This window comes from Rhinolophus hipposideros, assembly GCF_964194185.1.
Source record: "Rhinolophus hipposideros genome assembly, chromosome: 3".
NCBI classification, from domain to species: domain Eukaryota; kingdom Metazoa; phylum Chordata; class Mammalia; order Chiroptera; family Rhinolophidae; genus Rhinolophus; species Rhinolophus hipposideros.
The window spans coordinates 45,796,706-45,807,136 of record NC_138049.1 but is presented as its reverse complement, the minus strand read 5'-3'; the positions used below and the strand labels follow the sequence as shown (position 1 = coordinate 45,807,136).

General features: G+C 38.3%; 1 pseudogene across 1 annotated transcript; it reads left to right on the top strand.

Annotated features, from left to right (window-relative positions):
* The first annotated feature begins 1,866 nt into the window (after positions 1-1,866).
* On the top strand, positions 1,867-2,616 carry LOC308490826 (HCLS1-associated protein X-1-like; annotated as a pseudogene). Its single transcript has one exon. The product of its transcript is annotated as an HCLS1-associated protein X-1-like (transcript).
* Positions 2,617-10,431: the final 7,815 nt, after the last annotated feature.

Sequence of the window (10,431 nt, the reverse complement as noted above, 5' to 3'; positions counted from 1 at the left end):
TCTCTGTATCTATGAACTTAGTTTTTTTTTTTTTTTAGATTACATATATGAGGTATGATCAGAAAATACGGTAAATGTTTAAATTTTTAAAAATTATTACAGTAAAAGACACATTGCCATTAATCCCCCTCAATATACATCCCCTTGCTTCAAACACACTTATCCCATCATTCTTGCCACTTTCTGAAGCTGTTCTGGAAGTCCTCTTTGGTGAGTGTCTTTAGTTGTGCTGTCATGGCTGCCTCAATGTCCTGAACTGATACAAACCATTTTCCTTTCAAGGTCATTTTGATTTTGGAGAAGAGCCAGAAGTCACATGGTGCCAGATCTGGTGAATAAGGTGGTTGAGAACACACCGTAATGTTTTTATTTGACAGAAATTGCCGTACCAGAATCAATGTGTGACACGGAGCATTGTCATGATGGAGGATGAAACCATTTGCCCATTTCACGTTAATGCGTTGTTCGTGATCCGTGATTTACAACACACTTTAAAACACACCTTCTCCCAACTATAGTTCACACCCAACTGACTGCACCAAACAAATTGAAACTTGTCACACCTGTTACTAAGGTTTGACATGCAGCTTCCTATATTGAAGATCCTTGCCTTTGCAATGGATGGCACTCAGCAACAGCATTCACTGTATTTTGTGATCACGATGGAAAGACTCCATTGTGATCACATTGAAGGGGGGTATATTGAGGGGGATTAATGGCAATGTGTCTTTTCCTGTAATAATTCTTTTTTATTTACACATTCACCATATTGTTTGATCATACCTTGTATATATTGTGCTTGCGGATAGGAAGAATTAACATAGTTAAAATATCCATACTACCCAAAGCAATCTATAGATTCAATGCAATCCCTATTAAAATACCAATGGATTTTTAATAGAACTAGAACAAATAAATCTAAAATTCATATGGAACTGTAAAGACCCAGAATAGCCATAGCAATCCTGAGAAAGAAGAACAAAACTTGAGGTATCACACTATATTAAGCTATACTACTAGTATATGAAGCTATACTGCATAGTAATCAAAACAGCATAGTATTGGCATAAAAACAGACACATACCATGTTTCCCCAAAAATAAGACCTAGCTGGGCAATCAGCACTAATGAGTCTTCTGGAGCAAAAATTAATATAAGACCCGGTTTTATTTTACTATAAGACTGGTTCTATAATATAATAGAATAGAATATAATATAATGTAATGTAATACCAGGTCTTACATTAATTTTTGCTCCAAAAGATGCATTAGAGCTGATTGTCTGTCTAGGTCTTATTTTCAGGAAAACAGGGTAGATCAATGGAACAGAATAGAGAGCCCAGAAATAAATCCATGCCTATATGGTTATTTAATCTATAATAAAGGAAGCAATAATATACACTGGGATAAAGACAGTATATTCAATAAATAGTGCTGGGGAATACTGAACAGATACATACAAAAAGAAAAAGAAAAAAGAAAGAAACTGGACCATCTTCTTACACCATATACAAGAATAAACTCAAAATGGATTAAAAAGTTAAACGTAAGACCTAAAATCATAAAACTCCTAGACAAAAATGTAGGAAGGGTAGTTTAGACACTACCCTTATTAATATTTTTACTGATATATCTCCTTGGGCAAGGGAAACAAAAGAAAAAGTAAACAAATCGGACTACATCAAACTAAAAAGGTTTTGCACAGCAAAGGAAACAAAAAGACATCCTAATGAATGCAAGAAGATATCTGCCAATGATAAACCTGATACTTCGGGATTAATATCCAAAATTTATTTTAAAAAATAAACGCATACAATACCCCCAGGTGTGAATGGATCTCGGGTGGGCTTCCCAACCCAATGCGGGAATGAGCCTCTTTAACCTCTTTCAAGGCTTTTTCGGTTTTTCTGGGCCTCAGAGCCTGAATGATCCCTTTTTTGGAGGGATGACTCGAGATGAAGATGAGGATGAGGAGGAAGAAGGAGCCTCGTGGGGCTGTGGGAGCTTGAGGTTTGAGGGTCCCCAACCCCCGAGGAATTTGCTTTCAGCTTCAGCTTTAGTCCAGGAGAAGGAATGCGTTTCCACGATAACTTCCGCTTTGATGACGTTGTCCAGGATTTCCTAACATCTTCAGCGAGATGGGGGCCTGGACCTTGCCTGCCTATCCTCCTGAACTCCCAGGTCTTGGGTCAGAGACACCTGATGAGAGACAGCAGGAGAGTCAGACGCTTCAGGACTCAATGCTTAAGTATCCAGATAGTCACCAGCCCAGGATCTTTGGGGAGGGGATGGGTCTTGGAGGGTGATGCAAGAACTGACTCCCCAAAACCAGCACGAGACTGGGGCTTCCAGAGACCTTTTCAAAGGTTGATGATATGTGGCCCGTGACCCCCATTCTAGAGCCAGAGGACAAGGATCTAATTCCAAGGTTTCCCAGGAGGGCCTCGGCCCAGTTCTGCTGCCCCAGCCCAAATCCTATTTCAAGAGCATCTCTATGACCAAGACCACCAGGCCAGATGAGACAGCAGGGGAGCGCCAGACTATGGTGGACAGTGAGGGCTGGACAGAGACCACAGTAACCCATCAGAAGCAGACGGCAGCCAAGAGATGCTTTTAACAGTACCACCGTAAACACAAATGGAGCGCGGGATTACCAGACCTCTGTGGACAGCCTCCAACATGAAGGATGGAGACTTATGCAAACAAAAGAAGCAATTTGGAAGAAACAGAGACTATGCAAAAAGATGAAAATTCAACAAGGACACAAATCTTTAGTGTCCTTAGAAATATAAGATGATATATCCATAAAACCAGAACAGAATGCTACAAAAGAGAAATATACAGAAAAGACATCTGGGAGACAAAAAAAAAATGTTATGGCAGAATTGAAAAACTATAAAAAGGCTTGGTTGACAAAGTTGAGGAGCTCTGCAACAACACAGTCCAAATAACAGAGCTAGAAAATAAGGGGGAAAAATAAGAAAACTAGAATGATATAAATCATCCAAACCAGAATGATATAAATCATCCATGAAATAAGTCAAAATATCTCTGAAGTGAAGGATATTACTTTCTAACGAAAGGACCCACTAATGCTAGATACCAAGGATGAAAATAAACCCACTGTCAAGCTCATCATATGAAATTTCAGAACACTAGAGACAAAGGAGAAAGAAGAAAGGGAGACCACCTACAGAGGATCGGGAATCAGAATGTTCTCAAACTTTAGCAGCAATACAAATTAAAAGACAATGGAGCATTACTTTTAAAATACGAAAGGAAAATCTTTTCCAATCTAGAATTGTATACCCAAGTAAACTATGAATTTAATGTGGGAGTATAATAGACATTTTTAGACATGAAAGGGGTATCAACAAAAACCGGTACCAAACATCATATTTAACGGTGAAAGATTGATGCTTTTCCAACTACTAAGATTAGGGCAAAACACGGATGTCTGCTCCTAACCACCTCTTGTGCTGGAAGTTCTAGCTAGTGCAATAAAACCAGAAAATTAAATGAAAGATGTGGAATAGAAAGAAAGAAGTAAAACTAGTTACAGATGCCACGATCATATGTGTAGAAAAAAAATTCTAAGGAATCAACAACAACAAAATTAATAGCAGTAATAACTAAGTATAGCAAGGTTCCAGGATACAAGGTTACTCTACAAATTTTTTTGTATTTCTATATATTGGCAACAAACAATCTGAATATGAAATTAAAGGAACAATTCCATTCACAGTAGCATAATAAAGAATAAAATACTTAAGAATAATTATGACAAAATTTCAAAGGCTGAACATCCAAAATTACAAAAATTGCTGAAATAAAATCTAAATAAAAGAGATATACCATGGGGGGGAACTCATGTAATTCAACACCAAAAAAACAATCCAATTTAAAAATGGGCAGAGAACTGAATAGACATTTCTCCAAAGAGGACATACAGATGGCCAATAGACATACGAAAAGATGCTCAACATCACTAATCATCAGAGAAATGCAAAATAAAACCCCAATGGGATATCACCTCACAACTGTTAAAATGGCTATCATCAATAAATCAAAAAACAAGTGTTGGGGAGGATATGGAAAAAAGGGAACCCTTGTATTCTGTTGGTAGGATTGAAAATTGGTGCAGCCACTATGGAAAATGGTTTGAAGTCTTCTCAAAAAATTAAAAATAGAAGTACCTTATGACCCAGCAATTCCACTTCTGGGCATTTATCTAAAGAAATCCAAAACACTAATTTAAAAATATATATGTATCCCTATGTTCACTGCAGCATTATTTATAATAGCTAACATATGGAAGAAACATAAGTATCCATCAATAGACTACTGGATAAAGAAAAGGTGGTACATATATATAATGGAATATTACTCTGCCATAAACACAAAAATCTTAAAACTTGTGTCAACATGGATGGACCTAGAGGGTATTATGCTAAGTGAAATACATCAGACAGAGAGAAACAAATACTGTATGATCTCACTTGTAGAATCTATGTCGAATCTAAAGAATAAAATAAACAAAGCCCCCAAAAAAAACAGAAAGAAAAAAGATTGCTTTGGCTATGCAGGGTCTTTTGTGGTTCAAATTTTAGGATTTGAACCTAATTTTAGGTTCAATTCAATTCAATAAAATGCAAATTTTAGGATTGTGTGTTCTATTTCTGTGAAAAATGTCATAGGAATTTTGATAGGGATAGCACTGAACATGTAGGTTGCTTCGGGTAGTTCAGACATTTTAACTATATTAATTTTTCCAGTCCATGAATAGGGAATATCTTTCAATTTATTTGTGTCTTCTTCAATTTCCTCCATCAATTTCTTATACCTTTCAGTGTACAGTCTTTCACCTCCTTGTTTAGATTTATTCCAAGGTATTTTATTCTCTTTGATAGAATTATAGATGGAACTGTGTTTTAATTTCTCTTTCTGATAGCTCATTGTTAGTGCATAGAAATGCAACAGATTTCTGTATATTGATTTTGTGTCTGTGAACAAAAAAGTGGCCATATATTAAACCTGACAAGCTCAGGAGGGGCGGATGGCAGGTCTTACAAACTCAGTGACCCGAAGTAACCACATAGGATGGTCTGAACATAAAAATTCCTAACCGAGCAGGCCGTGGTGGTGAGTCACGTTCCAGGCCTATAGCTTCCTTAGTAAAGTTCAATCATCACCTTAAGTGAGCCCTGTCCACTGTTCTTATGAATCTAGGGTAACATACCTTTGAAATGTCAGAGTAATTTTGTTTTCCAGACCCTTCAAAGGCATAACCACTGGCACCAGAACACAAGACCACAGAACCCCTCATTGTTATCTTGTTCCCTGCATACCATCTCTATGTGCTGTAAGTGTTAATTATTAACTAACTTGTACCCATCAATGTAAAAGAGGTATGTGTTTCTCCATTTTGCTTTTTACCCAATCCGAGAGATTTCCCTGCTTTGCTTTCTCCCACCTACTTATTCCACCATTAATGGAGTTCATGTAACCCATCTTATATCTTCTCCTTTGATTCTAATGTGTAACATAAGCTGCAAAACTGCCTTTCTCCAGACCACTTTCTCAATCCGTTGAGATGTTGTTTCCAGGTATGTCTTCAAATTGTTGGCTCAAATAAACTTTCATAAAGCTTTTCTATATGCTAGACATTCTTTCATCAACAATCCTGCAACTTTTAGAGAATTTACTTATTACTTCTAACAGTTTTGGGGTGGAGTCTTTAGGGGTTTCTATATATAATATGTCATCGGCAAATAGTGACAGTTCTACTTCTTCCTTTCCAATTTGGATACCTTTTATTTCTTTATCTTGACTAAAGGCCTGACTTCCAATACTATGTTGAATAAAAGTGGCAAGACTGGACATCCTTGTCTTGTTCCTGATATTAAAGGAAAGGTTTTCAGCTTTTCACTGTGGAATATCCATGTATGTTTTTATTCCTATATTTAAGCTATAAGTCCCTGAAGAATATCTTACACTTTGGAAATCCCACGATGCCTAGTAGCAGTGCCTCACGTGTATTAAGTATTCAAGCTTGGCACAATGGAAATTGTACAAGCTTGTGGAATCAGGGGAAGATTAATTCAAATCCCAGCTCTGCCATTTACTAGTTGAGCAAACTCAAATAGTTGATTAATGTCTCTGAGCCGTGGTTTCCCTACCTAACCTCACAGTTTTGAGATAAAATGAAATAATATGTATAAACTGCCTGACACGTTCACTAAATGATAGCAATTGCTGTTATTTATAGATGTGGATAACTGAAATGCTAAAAATGAGCAAATTTTAACATTAACCGGAATATTAAATTGCCAGCTTTCTATGATGGATATTTCTTTGCATTTGTAAAAACAGCAAGAATCCTTTCAACTGTTGTTCCCCTTGTGTAAGGATAGCCCCACCCTGATATGCATGCGCTAAGGGGCCTCAGCAACAACGCTTTGTGCCCACCACCTTCTGCAAATCATCTTTTCCCTTGAACAAAGTTTCCCCAAATGAATCTGATCAAAGACTATAAAATACACCAGGGCATATTCTACATTTTTGTACTATTTCTGCCACAAGAGGGCACAATGTGACTGTATATACTGTGAAAAACAATTGACAATCATAAAAGTAACTATTACACAACAGAATACACTGTGCTCCAGTAATTGTTTTCATTTAAATATTGTTTTTACATACTTGAATTAATTTTATTCTTTAGAGCAAGAATAATTGAAAGCAGGAAATTTCCTTCTGAAGCATGTTTTCTCAGGCTATACCTGGTTAAGTACAAACTTAGCATCATTCTTCTCTGTTTAAAATATTGTCATTCATCTCTTTTTCTGGGAGTCATTTCCTGGAGGGTGTAAGAGGACTTTTTGCTCCAAATTACTATACATTCTTAGTTCTTGTTATGTTTACTGTAGGCCATCAAGTTCATGGATTTTATTATATAGCCTTGCAAATTAGTAGAAAAATTTACTAGCCTATAAACATTTTATCAGCTTCATCTTGCTCCTTGGTAACAAAATAGCTGAAAGCACTGTTCTGCATAACTTACTCACCTATGAAACTAATGATTGTTATGCAACCAGTTTCCAGCTTTTTATTTTCTCCTTGCAAAAAGTATGCAAGTAGAGTGGATGTGGGCATGAGTGTAACCAAATAAATCTGTTGCCCAATACCACATGCAACCTATGCCATTATTGGCAAAAGTGATACATTCCCAGACAGATTTCATTGACAAATGGAAATCACCGTCCTTTGAGAAGTCCCACCCACCCCTGCTCAAAAGAATAATTGGCCAGAACATGCTTGTTCCATCTACCTCATTCTTGTCCCTCTGCTCCCCTTATCCTGCACCTGGACACCCAGAGAGGGTGGGCAGAACCTTGGCACAGTATTTTACAAAAGTTTCTGATCTGTGGGCTGAGATAGATGCTTCTACATTCAGGAAGCAGGTGCCTCTGTGGAGTGTTACTGTCAGTGGTCTAAGTCACGGTCTATTTTTTCCCCCTTTGCAAAGTCACATATGTTTCTTTGTGGTTGTCATGCCCATTTCCACTTAGACTTTACATTGTGTGCCAGCCTTTATGTGGCTGAGGGCAGATGCCCTTGCCCCTAAACTTGGGGAATGCCTACCTATTTCTGTAAGAGGAGCTATGGTTCTGCCTCCCTTTTCTTCACACCAGTTATGGTTCTGCCCACCCACACGGGTCCACTTCCTAGAATGGCGTGGCAGATGAACCCCACAGTATTCATATGGAAGCAGATGTGCCACAAAAGAGATGCAACCCCCCCCCACCCCCCCATAGGCAAAAGGGCAGGTGAGGACAACGATGCAGGCCAATTCTTTTTTTTTTTTCAACCATTAGCACTTCTCCTGATTAGTTCAAGGCTCTGAGGAAGTCAGTGAGAGTCTGACTGGCCCTATTGTTGGGCACTGGCTGCTGATTTAAGCCCTGCCCCATACACAAAGCAAGCTGGGGAAGACCGTGGAGAGCTGGCAGCAGTAGGATAGCATGGCTGAGACCAGGAGCCCACGTGGTACCTAGTCCTGGGCTTCCAAGCAGAATGTGAGGGTCCTGAACACATGAATTTCAAGACAGATTTTCCCAGTGGGTGTACTGAGAGGTTAAGAAATGTCCAGTGAAAAGTAGGAGTTCCACAGTGTTTCTTTACTACAGGACTTCTCAAAACCTGTAATAGGCCAAAACGTGGATCTCCCAAAGGGAGATATTATTTTACTACAAAACCTGTTTTTGAAATAATACAAACTTAGCATTTTGAGTTACACACATGGGAACTGTTTTTCTAATCATCGAATTTGTGCCAATTATTCTAAAAGGAAAAAATCATAATGTGGAAAAGAAATCGTAATGTGTTGTACCTTATTAAATAAAAGCGAAATTTGTTGAATCGTGTGTGACAAAAAATAAGATTGAGGCGTACCTCCAGGGGGTTATTAGGGGATTGGAGGTATCATTGAAGGGTGCAAAGATTGTCTTTCATCCAGGTGCATCTTTATTTCAACACATTGGCAGTGCTTCGCTGATATCACCTTGTAAGAATTCCCAGGTTCTAGAAACTGATTAGGGGTAGCTTGGCCCATGGTGTGAACGTATAAATGAATGGGGCTCAATGTTCATTATGCAAGATTTAAATGTCTTATCTCTCAGGGAGATATACCCAGCAACCGTCTATTCTTAGCGAGGCACAAGACACTGCCTTTTCCACAAGTCATAAGCTAGACTATTCCTCCACATATAAATCAATACAAGTTGATGATCTGAAAGAAGCTACATTGATTAAAAGGAAGCAGGTTGTAGGCAAATGAAATCCCAGGAAAACCTAAAACAACATGTAACTTAGTGTTGCTACCACTGTCTCATTTAACAAGAATTGCGATGGTACCACATGAGATGAGAGTGCAAGAAACCGTTTTGGCTGGGTCCTTTAGCAGGTTAGGGAGTGTCTTGCACGAGTCGGCTGATCTCGCTTTGCTCTGGACCCTGATGATGGTGATGATGAAGGATGGTGTCCTTAGAGCATGTCCAGGGAAGCAGGGATGGGCAAGAATCATCTTCTGAATTCCAAATAGAGGAAACCAACCATCAGTGTTCAGGGCTCAAGAATAGATGACAATAACTAAGTCCATATCTAATTCTGATCATGTGATCCAGCCACAAACCTTTGGACACTTTGCATCCAGAGAAACTTCCCCTAGAGTGTCTTGCGTGAGTACCTGTGTTGAGTTGGCCCAAAAGGTGACCTGCTGAGTTTCTGACCTGGTACCACACTCAGCCATCTATTCTGGGAAACCAAAGTCTGACTTCAAGACAGAAAAACAGAAACTGAAGAAAAAGAGAACGAAAACAAAACAAAACAAAACAAACCCCTTAATCTCCTCCAGAAACCTAGGGAGAGGGAGGAGGTGCATACCAATATTTCAGGCCACACGGAGAGAGGATTTAAATGGTCTGAGAAAAAAATGTGCCATTCGAAGTGGAGAAGAAAACAGCTATTGTCTAACACTTAAATAAAAAATACTGTATAAACAGCTAACAGCTGTTTTTCAGCCTTTGCTTTTTAGAGCAAAAGCCAATAAAAGAAAAGACATACTCTTTCAAATGTGGTTTTTGTTCAGAGCCCAGATTTTCTACTACTAATTTCCAACCCAGAAGGAGGCCCTGTTTTGGATCGTTTTGTTTTTAAGGCTAGCGAAAACTACAAGTGCAGTACAGCGCCACAGACCCAGATGGAGGCTGAGCCAGACAGACTGTGCTATACCAAGGAGAAGGTGTATACACATCAAAGGGCATTTTAGTGTTAAAACACAGAAACAAGTCCTCTCAAAACACCCCTCAATGAGTGGATATTGAAAGGAAAAAAACACTAACTTTGCATGCAGAAGTAGAAAACATGATTCATCTCTTTGAGATATTGTTTGATTTCGGCACCTTTAACTATAAAATCATTAAGGAGACTAAATGCCCTGGTCCATTTATCCATTGTCCACATATAAAAGCCCCCTGATAAGACCAGGAAGACTCTAATGAACACCCATCTTATAAATAAGGAAATTATAGGGGACTTTCAAAGGTATATTCATATGAAAAATTACTAGCTAAGTCTTATAATTATGATGTCAGAGGGATAAAATAACAGTGAGGCAAGGTCTGTTTTATAAACAGAGACTCAAAGATAAGACCTTACTTATTCCCTCTTGGTGCCTTTGTTAATGCTGTTTACTCCACCCTGAATACTAGCTTCAGTCCCTCAGAGGAAATCTTATACTTACTTCGGGTGTATGCTCTTCACCCTTCTCCAGCTTTTTTATTATACATAAAGATATATGTACATATATGTATATATATATGTATATGTATATATATATATATGAAGAGAGAAAGAGAGCTTTGAGATGCTC